Here is a 17629-nt window from a genome sequence, read left to right on the forward strand (position 1 = left end):
GGGCCCGAGTCCAGTGTTCCCATATTTCTGGTTTTAAGAAAGAAACGGATATTCCGAGGTTTCTAGGTCTTTGGGTTTTAAACGTTGGAATTTAGTTTTAAGATGAAAAGAAAGGAAACACCTGCAGCTTGGACCCCGAGGCCCCTCGGGCTGAGCCGCCCGCCCTGGCTGTCTCCGCGGCTCGCCCTCGCGCCATCGGAAGGGCGGGTCGGGGATCCGGGTTCGCTTCCCGGGGACGGCAGCCGCGGGGTCGCTCGGTCCGCCCCTGCCACGCCGGTCTGCGCGTGCCTGGGGCTGGATCGCACGGAGCGAAGCTCCGCGGAGGATGCCGCCGCTCGCCCGCAGGCTTGGCCGTGCGAGCCCGTCCCCGCGGGGGACCCTCGCCGAGTCTCTCCCGGATCCACCGGTCCCCAGACGCTGGCTTCTGGCCGTGAGTCCGCTCCCAAGTGGCAGGAGGCTGGAGTCCCGGGCGGAGCCCGCGGGCGGCGGCTGCGCATGCTCCATCGCCCCTCCCTGGGCCTGATAGAGTCTTCGCGAGGCGGGATCAGCGGAGCTCCAGTGGCGCAATCGGTTAGCGCGCGGTACTTATATGGCAGTACATGCAGAGCGATGCCGAGGTTGTGAGTTCGAGCCTCACCTGGAGCACGACCCTTTTGGAGCTAAGCTGTGCGGTCATTTTATATTCGTGCAGGAAGGAGTTAGGGTCCCCCTGGTTGGTCTCCTCGCTTCCTGTCTCAGTCCGAGCGGAAAACAAGCTCGCCGAGGAGCTGGGCACTCCTTTTTTTTTCAGGCCTGCTCTGTAGACCCTGAGCAGTATCCAGCCAGCGGTGGATTTCAGTTTGCCGCCGACTGCCCTTAACGATCTTTAGTCGGTTGTTTAAACCGCATCCAAGACCGGGGATGCAATGCACACCGAGGTCCCCGGCGTTCCTGATGCCGGGTGGCTTCCTGCGGACGCGGAGGAGGCGCTGCCCTCGTCCGGATCCAGGCCACTACTTCCGGGTGGTTCTCCAGGACCAAATGGATCACGAGCATGGGACCTGGGAGAAGAACCTGCCCCGTTCCCTATTTTAGAACCCCTGTCTGCAGCCCCTCTCCCCACCCACGGTTCAAGGCACCCCCTCCACCCTCCCCTGGCATCTGCAGTTGGGGGGGGAGGCACAAGTGACTGGGAAATTTCCATTCCCCTCTTTACAAAACTCTGCTGTCACTCAGGAATGGTGGCCACTAGAGGAGGCCTCTAGTCTTCTCAGCTAGCGGCCACCCTAGCAGCCATCCAGCATACTGGGATGCCCCACCCAACCCTGGTGCTCAGTGCCATACCCTCTCATTTGTTCAGCAGGATGGAGACTTAGTTCCTCTTTAGAAATCTGTCCCGAGCCTGGAAACAGATGTGAGTTCTGTGAAAAATAAAACTAAAAGTTTGCTTATTTAAACAAACAAACAAACCGGCTGGAGAAGTGACCCGGTGGTTAAAAGCGGGCACTGCTCGCTCTCGCCAAGAACCAGGAGGCCAGTTCTCAGCAGCCACAAGGGGCGGCTCACACCTCCAGCAACTCAGGAGGGGGTCCTGTGGCCTGGCCTCCTTCGACACCAATGCTCAGAGCAAGGACACACACACACACACACACACACAATTAGAAATAAATCTTTAGGTGACAACTTAGGACAGTCAATTCCCCCCTTCTACGTTTACGTGGGTTCTGAGGATGAAGCTCGGGCGTGGAATTCAGTTCCTCAGGTTTGCACGGAAAGGCCTTTACCAGCTAAGCAGTCTCACGGCCCCCAAACACTGTGTTTCTTTGATTAGTAAAAAATATTCCATTGTAAAGATTATCTTCATTGACACAGAAGGTTTAAAAAGCAAAAGCAACAACAAAAGCATTTCCCAAACAAAATTTGTTGGAAAAAAAATCTCATTTCAAAAGAGAATTGATTTTAAAACATACAGGGCATTAAAAGTGCTGAGATTTGCTGGGCGGTGGTGGCACACACCTTTCTTTAATCCCAGCACTTGGGAGGAAGAGGCAGGCTGATCTCTGTGAGTTTGAGGCCACAAACTGTAAAGGAGGGTGACACCACAGTTGAATGGCTCCCAGCAGGACAGAAACCTAATGTACCCCAGGCTGTCAGCTTTGTAGGTAACTTGTAGACAGACTCATCAGTGCTATGGGTGACACCCCAGAGGAGTGCAGTCTGGTAGAACATGGAGACAGAGTCTAGTCAACCTAGGGACAACAAGTAAATGCTCCTGACAGATGATGGAGCTGGACTTGGATGGAGATTGTCGAATGACTGCGTTCCGTTTGGACGTTGGGTGTGTGTGGTTGCCTGCCTGGGCTGCCGTTTCCATGTAGACCCCAGACTTGAGCTCTATGTGACCTCTGCTGTGACAGCACCTGCTAAGAGTATCAGTCACGGATGTGTAATGTCAGCGGGCCCCACTGTGACAGCAACTGCTAAGAGTATCAGTCACGGATGTGTCGACATTGCACGGTGTGATGTCAGCGGGCCCCAGGACAACCTGTAGAACGAATCTAGCCCAGAGACAGGCTTCATGTGGCTTGCCGGAGTCAGCTTACAAATGTCTACATTTTAAAAGACATTTATGTTCGTGTTGCAGACATGGATGGTGTTTTCTGAAAGACCCCGGTGTTCTGTCTAACTTCTAAGTACAAATTGGAAAGCAGCCCACTCCAAGCCCTTATTTCCTCCATGGCAGTGTTGGCTATCTCTCAGGATGTCTCTGGAGTCTTTGGTTTTGACCATCCCCTACCCCTACCCCGTCGTGCCTTAGTCTCCGGGCAGAACTGGGCGTGGAGCCAGCTGCCACAGATTGTCCTTGACTCACTTCACCCGGAGCCAGTGGCCTGTGCCTGGGTAGAGGGATGGGCTGCTTCTGTTGACTTCTCAGTCGGTCAGAATGCAGCCAGAGGGCTGTCACCTGTACGGACAAGCCCACTTAAAGGCAACAGCCCAAAACCAAAGCCCCATCCTCTGCTACAGGAAAGCGTAAACATGCCCCAAAGTAGAGGAATGGCACAGTGTCACTTAACCTCCGTGTGTCCCTGACCGTTGGCAGCATTGTTTTACCTGTCTCCCCCCACCGGAGCGTGTCCAAGGAAACGCAGACTGTGCTGGCGTTTAAACCATGGGCAACCCCTTTCCAGTTTCAGTTTCATCCATTTAGTAAGCTTTTAAAGGATTTATTTATAGTGTGGTGGCCACCACTCGCATTGAGTTCTTCCCCTCAGCCCCACCCACCTGTATTTTCTGTGGCTTGATTGTGTGACTACAAAACATCGCCTTTCCCAGTCGTCAGACTTGGATGTCTGCCATGCGTGTGACAAAGATGAGTCTTGCCCTAGGTGGCTGTCACGCATGGTGGCGTTTCACTTGGATGATCAACCGCACTGTTTTTACGTTTGTTTAGTGTGTGTAGTATGTTGTGGGGGGTGTCTAGGCCGTGGTGGGCGTACAAAAGCTAGAAGACGCCTTTTAGGAATTGGTTCTCTCTTTCCACTGTTTGAGTCCTGGGGATCCAACTTAGACCATCAGGCTTGGTGGCAAATAACTTCATCCACTGAGCCGTCCCACCAGGTTCCACCCATCTCCACCCCACCCCCACCCCCACCCCCAAGGCCTTTTTTTGAGCAGGGTCTCACTGTGCAGACAAGGCTGTCTTCAAATTCATAGAGATCCACCCATCTCTGCCTCCCAAATGCTGGCACTAAAGGCCTGTGATTCTTATTGAGAATTCCCTTCTGGCTAAACTGAAAATTGCCATAACCTTTGATCTGTTAAATGGCCAGGGGTTAAACAACCCATGGCTTTGTATCCTGCAAGAGCTCTTTGGTGGGGCACATCTTCTGTCTCCACGGACGATAGGGGACCCAGATCTGCCCTGGTCTTTTCACACCAGGGAAGGCCCTTCGCCCACATGGCTGGGTTGTGTGAGAAGTTTTTATATTTGTGCTCTTCTCTGTCCTTTGTCCATCCTCAAGTCCTGTGTGGCTCTCCAGTGACAATCCTCACACATCTCTACAGAAGCTTCTGACACACTTGGATTTCTGGATGACCGCAGCAGGCTTTCTTTGTTTGTCTTGAGGCAAGGTCTCACTATGTATCTCTGGTTTTCCTGGAACTCAATATGTAGACTATCCTAGTCTTGAAATCACAGAGATTTCACCTGCCTCTCCCTTCCGAGTGCTGGGGTTATTTAGTGTTTGTTTGCATGTGTGTGCGTGTGTGCAGGACATGGCACACGTGTAAAGGTCATAGAACAACTTTTGGAAGCGCGTCCCTTCCTACCATGTGAGTCCCAGGGATTGAACTCAGGTTGTCATTCTTGGTGCCAAGGGCTTTTCCCCACTGAGCCATCCTGACAGCCCCTTGCAGTAGACTCTTAAGTATCAGTCTATTCTACATCTCCCCCAATTCTTTCTCTTCTCCATACCGAAACCCAAATTACACAAGTCAGGTCCCGTCACTTCCTGCCCTTCCCCGGAGTGCAGACTGAAGTGCGGAGACCTGCCAGTGGCTCCGAAGGCCCATTGTGTTTAAACCAGCCTCTGCCCACCTACCTATCCTATCACTCTGACCTGGCTCTCCGTTCTCTGGCCATCCCCTGGATTTCTGATTCTGTTTCTTGTTTCTGCCTCAGGGCCTTTGCAAAAGCCAGTCTGTATCTTTGATCATCTTGCCCAAATCTTAGGGTAGCTGGCCACTCAACCATCTCGGCTCCGTCATACATCTTTCCTCGGAGACGAGGTCGAGCGCAGATGCCCCCACCACACCACTCTGTAGCTTTTGCGTATTGTGATGGTCTCAAGCTCCCATGTTCGCTGGGTAGTTTGCACACCTATGGACCCAGTGTTTGAAAGCCTGAAGCCGGAGAGCAGCCACAAGTTTGATGCCAGGTCATCCAAGGCTACCTCACAAGACCCAGTCTCAATAAACAGGGATGGCAGTAAATTCATTACAGAACTTTGCTAAGGTTAAATTATAGACTAACCTCTATATATCTTATTTGGCCTTTCCTTCTCAACTGGGTTTACGAGATGCTACATCACCTATTATAGAAGAACTTACAAACTTCCATGACCACACTCTTACAATTGTATTCCTGAGTAGCTCTTTAGTTCTATCTATTATTATGGTAATACTAACCACAAAACTAACTCACATCAGTACAATAGATGCCCAAGAAGTAGAAACTATTTGAACTATTCTCCCTGCAGTAATTCTTACCTCTACTGCTCTCCCATAAGAGAGGGAGCAGGGGTAATCTCATTTATCCAATTATTAGTAGTTCATCTCCCATCATTCCATTCAGATATTAGGTCCCATGGTGCCAATCAATATGCACAGCACACAGGGTGAATGAATGGAAGGAGAAGACATGGGCACAACCTCTAAAGCTAAGAGAAGAACTAGTGTCCAGTTCTCATGTACAGGTCTGCTGGGGCCTGGCGTTACAAAGTGCACTGGAGTCTTCCCAAGGTCTCAGTACAGGGGGGGCTTACTGTCTGCTTGAAGAGTATGGCTCACACTGGGCTCCAGGGAGGACCACCAAGGAGCACTGCAGCGTGCTTCACAAACCACAGGATACATGAGACTTGCCTGGGGAGTGTGTGGCCATGCAGGGTCCCGGGCTGCAGCTCTAGAGATTGTCACCTACACTCAGGAAGCCCATAGGCTAGACTTGGAGGAGAGGTGAAGACTGGGTGACCAGTTCTGAGAAATCCCCCCAGCCCTGCAAACCAGGTTGGCCTGTCACTCTAAAACTGGAGGGGTCCCAGGGAGAACTAGCAAAATGTTTTTCTGTGGGAGCTAAGTTAGGGAAGTTTCTCACCTTAGGCTTTGGAGTTTGGCTTCTCTTCAGCTCTGCCTTTGCACACTCTTGGATTAACTAGACCAGCCCAGAAGGAAGGAGAGGAAACTATAGTTTATTTCTAAAAAAAAAAAAGGCTTATTTTTATTTGTGCATCTGCATTTGCGTTCATATGTGGGGTGCCCATGCCTGTGAGTGTGTGGAGACCAGAAGGAGGCCTTGGACCCTTTTTGTGCTGGATTAGAAGTCTGTGTGGACGATGAGCTTGTTATGTGTGGGAGCTGGGATCTGAACTCCGGTCGTCATGACTGTACAACAGGCACCTCCTCTCCCTGAGCAACTGCACATAGGCAGCCACTACTATCAGTTTTTAAAAAAATTCTTTTGCTATCCCCATTCTAGAGAAAACATGTCAAGACTCCATAAGATCATATAGTTGCCCAAGCTCAGACATCTGCCGAGAGGTGCGCTCAGAGTGGCGAGGCCTGCCTGGCACAGAGACTAGGCTTTAGTCGGGTAGGTGTTCCCGGGCACTTTCCTGGGATCTAGGGAGCGCTCCGGGGAGTCCGTTGGGCCTTTAGAAAAGCTGTGCCGGTAGACACCAGGGGTGTGGGGGCGGAGAGGTGCCTTGGTCCTGCCTCGATGAGATGATGGGACAGACTTAGTAGACTTCCTAGGGGAGGTCTTACCCTCTTCGTGGTGCAGATGGGGAGCAGGAGGAGAGGAGGGAGGGGGAACTGGGATTGGAATGTAAAACATAAATAAAATAAAAGAAAGCTAGCTGCAAAAGAAGAAAGGAAGGAAGGGAGGGAGGGAGGAAGGAAGGAAGGAAGGAAGGAAGGAAGGAAGGAAGGAAGGAAGGAAGGAAGGAAGGAAGGAAGAAAGGGAAAGAGAGAGGGAGAAAGAAAAAAGCTGTGCCTGGCTGGACAGACAGTCTTCAACCACACGGTGGCGCTGCGTCCCTGCCCCAGAAGGTTTTCCTTACAATGGGGCTTGGGCAGAGCCAAGCTGCCCCAGCCATTGATTGGGATTTCGTCCTCATCCTGCAGAGCCATCGGGCTCTCTCTGTATCTCTAACGTGGACTCTCAGACTATCTGCCAGCATCCCCCAAAACAACACCAGGAGAACCAGAGAGTTGCTCTCACAGACTTTGTTAGCCAATCAAAGACTTGGGATAGAAGATCCCGGGTTTGAACAGGAGAGTCCCAAGTTGTGAGAGCCCAATTAGAAAAGAAGACCACGCCCAGATTTTCTTCCCTTCTCCACCTGCCGATCACAGGATTATCTCCGTGGGCCACCGAAAGTGTCCCCATGTGTGTTCGCGCTGTACCGGCATTTGGGGAAACATCTATTTTGTTTTGTTTTTTACCAGCCGTTTTATATACGAACAACCTTGGATACAGGCTGGGACTCAGCCCTTCTAGACTCTCATCAGAACCAGCTTCCCCTCAGCGAAATAAACGTTAAGCCTTTTTCACAGTCTATGCGTCTTCTAGCGAGCTTTAGCTGCTTCACGGCAGACTTTGGCTTGTGTGATCTGAGGTTAGAATACGAAGCTGGGGGGGAAGCCTAGCGGTAAGCGCCGAGTGGTGTATGCAAGGCCCTCGGTTCGAGTCCCTGGTCCTGGAGGACTGGCGGGGAGGTATATGTATATCTGAAGGCAAAAGCCACGGTTTTGTTCTTCAGAGCTTCCTAGAATAGACCACCCCCACCCAGCCCTCCCACCCCGGCATCCTCAGCACCTTAGCCTGGAAGAGGTATCAAAGCCCCCCGGAGAGCAGGTGGTGATGGGAAAGAGGGATGAAGAACAGTACAGGGATCTCCTAGGAGGGGGGACAGAGGGCAGAGGCCGCTAAGGACATTTGCTCGATTTTATAGTTCTCTGGACTGAGGGCTGCCCCCCTTTGGGCATCGTTGCCCCCTCCCCCCATGTTGAACTTCCATTCTGTATCCAGGCCTGGTGGCTCATGCCTATAATATCAGGACTTAGGATGCTGAAAGATGGCTTCGAGTTTAAAGCTACTCTGGGCTATGTAGTGAGTGTATTACAGCACGCTTGCATCCCTCCCTCTAAATAAGTAAATATGTAATTTGAAAGTTCAAGGTCAACCAGGAGCCGTGGTGCACATCTTTAATCCCAGCACTGGAGAAGCAGAAGCAGATGGATCTCTGAGTTTGAGGCCAGCCTGGTCTACAGAGTGAGTTCCAGGACACCCAGAGCTACACAGAGAAACCTTGTCTGGAATCACCCCCAACCCCCAAAAAGTTCAAGGTTTTCCTGGGTAAATTCAAGGTCAGTCTGGGCTCCATTAGATCTGTCTTAAAAGAAACAACAACAAAAACAACAATAAAAATGACTTTGTTCTTAGTGGACCATTGTTCTGAGCACTGAGCTCTTGGCTAGCCTTTGGGTAATCACCAGTAGTCACGCAAGTCATGTGACCTCAGACTGAGTACTGTTTTTTCCTTGGGCCACAAAAATGATGAGCAGGGCCAGTGAGAGGCTCCACAGTTGACAGCTCTTGGTGGGCAAGCCTGGGGTAACAGCTCTTGGTGGGCAAGCCTGGGGTAACAGCTCTTGGTGGGTAAATCTGAGGTGACAGCTTTTGATGGGCAAGCCTGAGGTAACAGCTCTTGGTGGGCAAGCCTGGGGTAACAGCTCTTGGTGGGCAAGCCTGGGGTGACAGCTCTTGGTGGGCAAGCCTGCGGAGCTGAGTTTCATCCCTAACATACACAGTGAAGGAGCGGATTACCTCCTGAAAGTTGCAGTCTGATACTGTCTTTGTCTGGTTTCTATTGCTGGGATGAAATGCCATGGCCAAAGGCAACTTGGGAAGAAGGCATTTATTTGGCTCCCACTTCCAGATTACACTCCATCACCGAGCAAAGGCAGGGAAGAAATTCAAGGCAGGAACCTGGAGCAGAAACCATGGAGGAATGTTGCTTGCTCACCCACAGGCTCATGCTTGATAGCTTTTTAAAAAAAAATATATATATATATATATAGATAGATAGATAGAGAGAGAGAGAGAGAGAGAGAGAGAGAGAGAGAGAGAGAGAGAGCTCAAGACCACTGTGTCACCCACAGTGTGCTAGAACCTGCTTGTCAATTAGGCCAGTTAATGCAATCCTTCCCAGGTGTGCCCACAGACCAGCTTGATAAAGACAGTTCTTCAGTGGAGATACACAAAATCTAGACAGTTCGTGTGGATGAAAAAAAAGATGGTCAAATAAAGTTCCAAACCGTTGGGAAAGGGGGGGGTGATGATACATCAGCCTGCTCACCAGACAACCAAGGCAAGGCTGGTTTTGGAAAAGGGAACCAGGTTGCCCTTGTGGGCTGTGTCTCATCCTGGAGCCAGCAGGGGGCAGCATTGCCCTCCTCACAAGACAATGTATAGTTGCACTCCTCCTTCCAACATCCCTGGACCAGAACGGGTCAGGAAAAGGAGGGATGCTAAGTGTCCAGGAAGAAAAGGGCTTGGAAAGAGAATGAAAACCCGTCCCACTTCTCAAAAACCAAAAAACAATGAAATCCACACAGATCAGTTGGGGGGGGGGCTGGTATGCGAGCATAAGAGGACCAATGCGTGAGGACTCAGGGTTAAGGGCCACCATGTCCTTTTCTGCCACCGCCGTGTCTCATCCCCCTGGGAGGAGGTAGTTTGGGGTCCTGAAAGCCAGGACTTACCCTCTGTTAGGGTCATTGTGTTCAGTTGGGCAAACCAGCAGGGGATCCTGTATTTCTGTGTATGCAACAGAGGCTGGAAATTTAATTCACACTTCAGTTTGTCTGTGCAGAGGGGGAAAAATAAAAGGAATTTCCTTATTTATTAATTTATAACCAAACCGGCCTTTCTCCCATCCCCTGCATAATGATTAGTGAGAAAAACAATTAAATGTTCAATGTGATTTAAACGTCATGGGACCTGACAACTTAGCTTGTCCCGTGAAGCAATCGTAACTGTCTTACATAAAAGTGCTTAGCTCTTGGATTACTTTCCATGGTTTGTCTAACTGAGACGGTGTCAGGATGTGTGGACAGACAGGGACAGCTGAGTGACATCTGGCAAGAGGACTAGGAGTTGGGGTTTTGGGGTGTGGTGACTGCTGATTTCCCAGCCAGAATTGCTGTCACCCCTGACCACTGACAGACTTGAGCTGAGTTTACATAACCCGTGTTCCAGTCCCTCCTGGGATGGTCGGAACCCACTGAACCCGGGTCCTTTGTTGCCTGTGGAGTTTCCTTGCTGGTCTGTTGTGTCAGTTCGACAGTCAAGCCTTGTGGGAGTTGAAGCCTTGTGAAAGTTGCATTTCTGAGGCTCCCTTGCCCTGCTCTGGAACCCTGTGGTCAGAGGCAGAGACGGGTGGTTTGGAGCAGCTGGGAGGCTACTGCTTCCCCCCCCCCCCCCCCAGAGTTCTGAGGGAGGTCAGGAACACTGGCCATCTCCAGAGGGGACCCAGTAGGCCAGATGTGATCATCTGGGTCCCCTCCCCTCCCTGCCCCCGTCCCATCATCCCCCATCTCCTTAGACAGGAGAGGACCAAAGGCTCCCTTTTCTGGCCTGGGCATCTATTACATAAAACTTCATGGTCACACCCAAGGAGACAGAGGCAGGAATCCAGAAAATATGCTCTCCAGAGAGTGGGCTGTGTAATGGACTGTTTTTTAACTTGGTGCCAAACATTGCAGCATTCCTCTTTTCCATAACAAATCCCAGTCCTATGCAGGGATGGATGTCTCATGTGAAGATGAGGGTCCTGGGGCCCTCCTCAAGGCAAAAGAGACACACACACTCATGAAATGTCAGTCTTGGGCATGCTAGAAATGTCACCACCCTGGATAGCGGAATCCCCGGAAACAACAGGTACACTGTAGCCTTCATCCACCAGGGGAACCCGCTCCCTTGCTGATTAAAGATCTGCCCTTCCCCAGTGTGAGCTGAGTCCACTCAGATGGGGAGGAAGTTGTGGAGACACCCACTGTGAAAAGATGGCCTTACCCGGTATGGAAACCTCCCTGGGAGAGGTAGGCCATGTGCTCACGAGATGAGAAGATGTGATTGGTGGATTTATGTCCGTGCCCTTTCCTATTGCATGAGAGACAACTGAGGGTCTGGGGAAAGGCTGGGTGGCAGGGACAGGTTAACTCATACTGTGAGACTTTGTCTTCCAGAGTCCACTGGAAGGGGACCAATGGGTAGGGTTGAAGCAGATGGCTATGTTTGTGGGTATGCCGTAGCCAAATGTGTGCTCAGTCATTCATACCCTAGTGAATACGATGTGTGTCCATGTAAATACCTATAGAATTCTTAGTGTCTGTCCCAGTGAGCACACAATAGTGCCAGAACTTCCCCCTCACCCCCCAAGATGGGGTTTCTCTGTGTAGCCCTAACTGTCCTAGAACTCACTCTATAGACCAGGCTGGCTTTGAACTCACAGAGATCTGCCTGCCTCCTACCACTGCCTGGTCAGTGCTTTTTATTATCATTGGGTATACAGACACTCACAGAAACACAAGTACTAAGATGTATTCACCCTCATAATCAAAGACATGTATCATGTACTTTTACACCAATGACTAGTTTCATATCAACTTGACAAAATCTAGAGTCATCAGGGAGAAGGGAGCTTCAACTGAAAAAAGAATTGCCTCCATAAGATTGGGCTGTAGGACAATTTCTGTATTAGTGATCGATAGGGGAACCTAGCTATTGTAAGTGGGCCATCCCTGGGCTGGTGGTCCTGGGCTCTTAGAAAGCAGCTGCGCAAGTCATGGGAGCAAGCCAGTGAGCAGCACTCCTCTGCATCAGCTTCTGCCTCCAGGTTCCTGCCCTGCTTGAGCTCTTGTCCTGACTTCCTTTGATGACTGATAATGAGGCGGAAGGAAACCCTTTCCTCCCCACATGTCTTTGGTCATGGCCTTTTGTCACAGCAATAGTAACCCTAACTAAGATAACCAATAAGTAACCTGATTCTATACTTGGAGATATGGAGATACATGGGTCCATGTAATAAATATGCCTAGTATCTATCGGGAATGTATTACCCTGTAGACATTATATAACACTGTAAAGAGATTAAGTGGTTTAATCTTGACAACAGTGTCCCGAGTTAATGATTATTATTCACCACACTTAACAGATGGGTGAATGAACTCACTTAGCTGTGGGCTTTAAAGTCTCATCATGGTCCCTGGCTAAGCGGTCATGGGTTTGAGAAGGGATGAGGGAGTGAAGGTTCCAGGGGCCAGCGCAAGCTGGGGTGTCTGACACAATCAAGGCCAGGCATGACTGGTTCTACTGAGTGTCTGTGGTGTCAGAGTGGCGTCTCTCTGGGAAGGGACGTGACCAAGTCACCCTACAGTCTCCACTGTTGGTCTTAAGCCTGAGCCTGGTTCAATGTGTCAGAGAACAAGGCTCCACGGTAGGGAAGATGGAGGCTTCTTAAGCATGCGTGTTATGGACATTGGGATGCCTCTTATGTATCCCAGGATGCTATCTCTCTAGAATGGAGTCATCCCCCCTCAGCCTTCCGAGTGCTGTGATCACAGCAGCCTTGTACAAGCTTCTGGGACAAGTGAGCTATCTGGAAAAACTATGACTGTGGCTTGGTGGGGCTTTTGGACTGTAACCCCAGGACTCTATGGCCTGTGGGTCACCGAGAGTCCTCCCATCTCTGCCTTGCGTGGTTCCCCCCGAAAATTTTCTCTATCACACGCGTGAGCGTCCCTGGTGCCAACCTCTGTCCTCAGAACTCTACCTGGGTTTCCCACTGAAAACAACAACAGTTGACACTCCTCCCTTCTCCCCTCCTTCCTCCCCTTTATCCCTCTCCACCCCCCCCCCACTTGCTCATTATTTTAATCAGTGGGAAATGGAGACACAAAGGGATTAAAGACTTTGCCCAAAGTCCCGTTAGGTTGATGGGGAAGTCCTGTGTCAATAAAGCACTGTTGGCCAATAGGGAAGCAAGATAGGTGGGACTAGGAGTCAAGGAGGATTTTGGGAAAGAGAGACACAGGCAGACACAATGTAGGCCGCCAGAGGAGTAAGAGGTCCGGACCCTTTTCTCTGGCAAGAGAAATACTTAGACTAACAATTATGGGTTAAACACTTCAGTCAGAGCTAGCCAGTAAGAAACCAAGCAAACGGCCAACAGCTTCATAATTAATATAGTGTCCTGTGTGTTATTTGGGGGTTCAGACAGCTTGGTGGGGCCCAGGAGGCTGGTGGGGGAAAGCTACATGTTACACCAGGTGGGCGTAGAGAACAGGCTCACCCTTTGCTGCAAACCTGATCCTTGTCATGAGGCTTGGCCACTGTCCCAGCTGTTCACCATTTACAGTGGCCCCACGGGCTGGAAGGAAGCACCCATCTTGGGGCCCAGATTGTCTATCTGTATAGCCCTGTAGGTCTGTGACACAGGAATGCTCCTGGCCTTGGACACACCTTGGCTTGTTTTTAGCCTTAGAGAGGTGAGCGTTGCTGCCATCTCTCCAATTCAGCTCCCTCACTCCCCATTCCTCTCCTCACCAAAGGAGAGACAGGCTCTTCCCACCTCTGTTTTGCTAAGAGAAGACTACAGTTTCTCAGAAATGAGTCTTGGAAGCTGTGGGGGACAGGTAACACACCCCAGACTGCACAAACGGACGGTGCAGGGAGCCTGGATCTCCGCGCGCAGTAGACGCGTTCTCACTGGACTTCACCGTTTGAGGGTTCCCAGCTTGCCCTGGGCCCTGGCTCCAGAAGTGGGGCTCTCTGAAGACCTGGTGTCTTCTGGTGCAAACCAGCCTTTGGGGTGACCTTGGGCTTACTTAGCTCTGGTGTGTTGCATTCCCATGGCCCAGGCCATTCAGACGTGGCCAGTAGAGTAGTGGCCGTCTGAGAAAGCAGATAGGTGGGCAGGTCAGCATGCCCCTTCATCAGGGCCCCTCCCTGGTCTCCTCTGGTCACTGCAGTGCTCCCTCTGGTCTCCCTGAGTGCTTCTCTTCCATCTGCCAAAGCCCTTTGGGCACTCATGTCATCGGTTTCAGGGAGACAAAGTCCTTATGTCTCTATACTTAGATGCCATAAATCAAGTTAACAAGCGAATACTGATTCAACATGACGTGAACCAGGCATGGTGGCTCTCATTCGTAAATCAGCACTCAGGAGGCTGAGAATGGAATGACTCTGGGTTTAAGGGCAATGTAGGTCATACAGCGACACCCCCGTCTCAGACGAATAAACAGGGAGTTGTCTCCGTGTGTAGAAAGAAGCACTTGCCACACAGGCCTGACTTCAGTTGCATTCCAAGGACCCACAGTGGGGGTCAGTGAGGACAGTTTTCTGGCTGTCACATGTGCGCCATGGCATACATGCACCCAAATATTAATTAATAAATTAAAACTAAAAAGAAGCCACATGTGGTGGCTTACACCTTTAATCCCAGCTCTCAGAGGCAGAGACAGGCAGATCTCTTTGAGTTCAAGGCCAGCCTGGTCTACATAGTGAGTTCCTGTCCAGTCATAGCTACATAGTGAGACCATGTCTTAATACAAATAAAAAAAAAGGAAAATAAGAAAAAATGTAATAAAAGTCATAAAATTAAAATGGAATAATTGAAAAAATATAGAGAGTTATGAGTTTTGGGTGAATGAAAGTATGTAAGATAAAAATATGGCAGGGTTTATTACTAAGAACATAAGAGTTCTGATCATGGGCAGTGATATTTGGACAAGTAATAATATATATTTTATGTATATAACACATAATATGTGTTATATATATTTATACTTTATAAACCAGCACATAATTCTTTTCTAACTTCAATTTTCTTCCGTGTTAGTAGAACTGTTAACCATGCTTTTGCAGGTGGGAACTCATAGTTTGGGTTCCTGTGGGTGTGGAAATGAAGTTAAAAAACTGAAACTAAGACAAAACTTCACTGGAAGCTGCTTTGATTATGTATTACTGTGTAGCAAACTGCTCCCAAATTTGGTGGCTTAAAACAACCTCCATAGAGTGAGAGGGGAGGGCCCGCCAAAACAGAGGGCATAAGATGTCTTATGGGAGCCTGTAACTTTGTACGCTGAGCTTAAAAATGGGGGGCTGGAGAGATGGCCAGTGGTTGAGAGCCTCTGTAGAAGATCTGAGTTTGGTTTCCAGCTCACCAGTCAGACAGCTCACAAGCCTCTAGAATTCCAGCTCCTGGGAGTCTGATGCCCTTTTCTGGCCTCCTTGGGTACCTGCACTCACATGCACATACCCACGTGAACACACACACACACACACACACACACACACACACACACACACACACACACCTTTTAAAAATCTTTTAAAAGTGAAGAAATAACAAAGAAAAACAAACAAACAAAAAAGGAATTAGAACCAAACCAGAACAGCCACCACTTTATTATGTCTTGTGGAGCTGGGAACCCCATGCGTTGGCTTATCAGGGCGTCTGTCACTGCTCTTTCTTGGGAGTTGTAGGCAGTTGTGGTTAGGAAAGGGTGTCTGGGATCACAGGAGGCTGACTGGACTGAAGTCAGGCAGCACTGGCCTTCTTCCTCTCCCCGGAACGTCTGAGGGCCTCTCTGTAATGGAGCATCTGGCTTCTGCAGTGGGGTAGCTGGACATCTTGCAAGGTGCTCAGGACTCCCAGAAGTGAGTGTTTAGGAAGGGAGAGAGAGGAGCTGGCAGTATTCTGAAAGAACGCTTCCAAACGTAGGCAACTTATTTCCAGCACATTCCATTTGCTAGCATGAGTCACAGGCCAGCTCAGACTCAATCACCGGGGAAGGAGCACACAGGACGGGAACAACGGAAGTGTTCTCTGGGGCATTCTTGGGCAGGTCCATACCACCAGGCTGGAAGTGGTGAATGAGGAGAGAAGACAGATGCCTGTGGCCTTTGCTTTGGGGCCCTCGGGAGGCAGAAACTGAGGAACATTGAGGGGAACATGGTTGGGGTCCTGGGACACAGGGAGGAGGCCTTCGCAAAGGATGCCTCAGATCATCACCGGCTGGTGTGAGGGCATTGCCTTCACTGACATGGCGGGGGAGAGTGTCTTGTCTAAAGCAATTTCCAAGCAGTGCATTAAAATTGTCCCCGGAACTTCTCCGAGCTGACTTTGTCGGGCAGAAGAGCAGGTTAACAGTGAACTAAAGAAGGCACTGTTCCGCTTTGGAGCAGAATTTAGGAAATGTAAGAAGTTAGTAGCGCTGTTCCAGTTGAAGGCTCTTAGCAGAAGAACGGGCTTCAGGGCAAAGGCACAAACCAGGGTGTTGCCAGTAAATTGTGGGTTGAGTTGGAGAGGAAGCCAAGGGTGCGGCTGTAAATCCTTCAGTAATGCCTCAGTAACACTCAAGGGTATGTCTTGGAGGCCTCATGGGTAGACAGCAGAACGTCGGAAGACGTTGCCGATACTCTCTTAACTCAATTGGCCAGTGGGGCTTCTAAGGACTTGAGCAGGCCCCTCCACACATTTACATGTAGTTAAAAATTGAGGTGGAAGGAAAAGGAAGCCCACAGAGTTTTAGAAATAATTCTACAAGTTGGACTGAAGTACAGTTCAAATAAAGAGGTCTCTTGGATATGTCTTATGAAAAGGAAGGGCAGTTGTCCTAATTTTCTCTTTGACCCAAAGCAACTTGGAGAGGAAAGGGCTTATGTGACATAGACACCTTGGGTCCAGTCCATCCCTGAGGAAAGCCAGGACAGGAACCTGAAGTGAAGTGAGGCAGAGGACCATTGAGACATGCTTGTCCTCATGGATAGCTCAACCTGTTTTCTTATACAACCCAGGACTACCTGCCCAAGAGTGGCCCTGCCCACTGTAGGCCGGGCCCTTCCAGGTCAACTATTAGTCTAGAAAGTGCTCTTACTGGCTTGTCTATGGGCCCGTCTGATGGAGGCTATTCCTCCGTGGAGATTCCGCCTTCCCAGATGACTACAGCCTGTATCAGGTTGACAGAAATATAGTCAGCACAGAAATTAAGAGTTGGAGCCAGCACTTCTGGAGAGAAGACATGGGTCTAATGAGGGAACTGGTGGCATACCTGTAGCTCTGTTGCAGCTTGCTCTTCCTTTTGGGAGATGAGCACCCTTGTTCTGACATTGTGACTGCCCACTGCTGGGAGTTAAATATGGTAAAATAACTTGTCTCTTGGCTCACAAATTTTGGGACCAAAAAGAACCATCCCCGAAGGGTTGGTCATATGCTTACCTTAGATGCTTAAGTCTTGATTTTGGAGCCTGAGTCTGAGGGTGTTTAATGGCTGAGGCCTTAGGGGGTCTTAGTGGGCAGGTATATTTGTACAGTAGAGGAAGGTGATTCATTTAGGACCAGACTATGGGTAGTTGTTCTTCAAAGACAGCTTCCTCATCCCACCCAGCAATGAACTTGCACTTCTTGCTCTGATTCACTTCTTTAAGCCTGGTTGTATCTGTGACTTTCTTTGGACCCACAGAAGAGGTGACCATGATGCTACATGACTTCTGAGCATAGGTTATAAAAGGCTTCTACCTGGGGTCTTAGGATACTCACCGTGGACTGGATGGCAGTAGCATATCCCTTTAATCCCAGCACTCGGGAGGCAGACGCAGGTGGATCTCTGAGTTTGAGGCCAGCCTGGTCTATAGAGTGAATCCCAGTACAGCTAGGGCTACACAAAGAAACCCTGTCTCAAAAACAGACAAACAGAGTACTCTGTGGGTTGACCAATCATCATATTAGGCGTTTGATTCCTTTGAATCTATCATTCACTGAGAGTCAAGACAGCCATAAGAAAGTCACATGGCAAAAACCAT

General features: G+C 49.9%; 1 non-coding gene across 1 annotated transcript; it reads left to right on the forward strand.

The window, feature by feature from the left end:
- The first annotated feature begins 552 nt into the window (after positions 1 to 552).
- Positions 553 to 645, forward strand: Trnai-uau. The gene is given in 2 exon segments: positions 553 to 590; positions 610 to 645. It is a non-coding gene; the product is annotated as a tRNA-Ile (tRNA).
- Positions 646 to 17629: the final 16984 nt, after the last annotated feature.

The sequence above is a fragment of the Mesocricetus auratus genome, unplaced genomic scaffold, assembly GCF_017639785.1.
Source record: "Mesocricetus auratus isolate SY011 unplaced genomic scaffold, BCM_Maur_2.0 Super-Scaffold_100676, whole genome shotgun sequence".
Taxonomy (NCBI): Eukaryota; Metazoa; Chordata; class Mammalia; order Rodentia; family Cricetidae; genus Mesocricetus; species Mesocricetus auratus.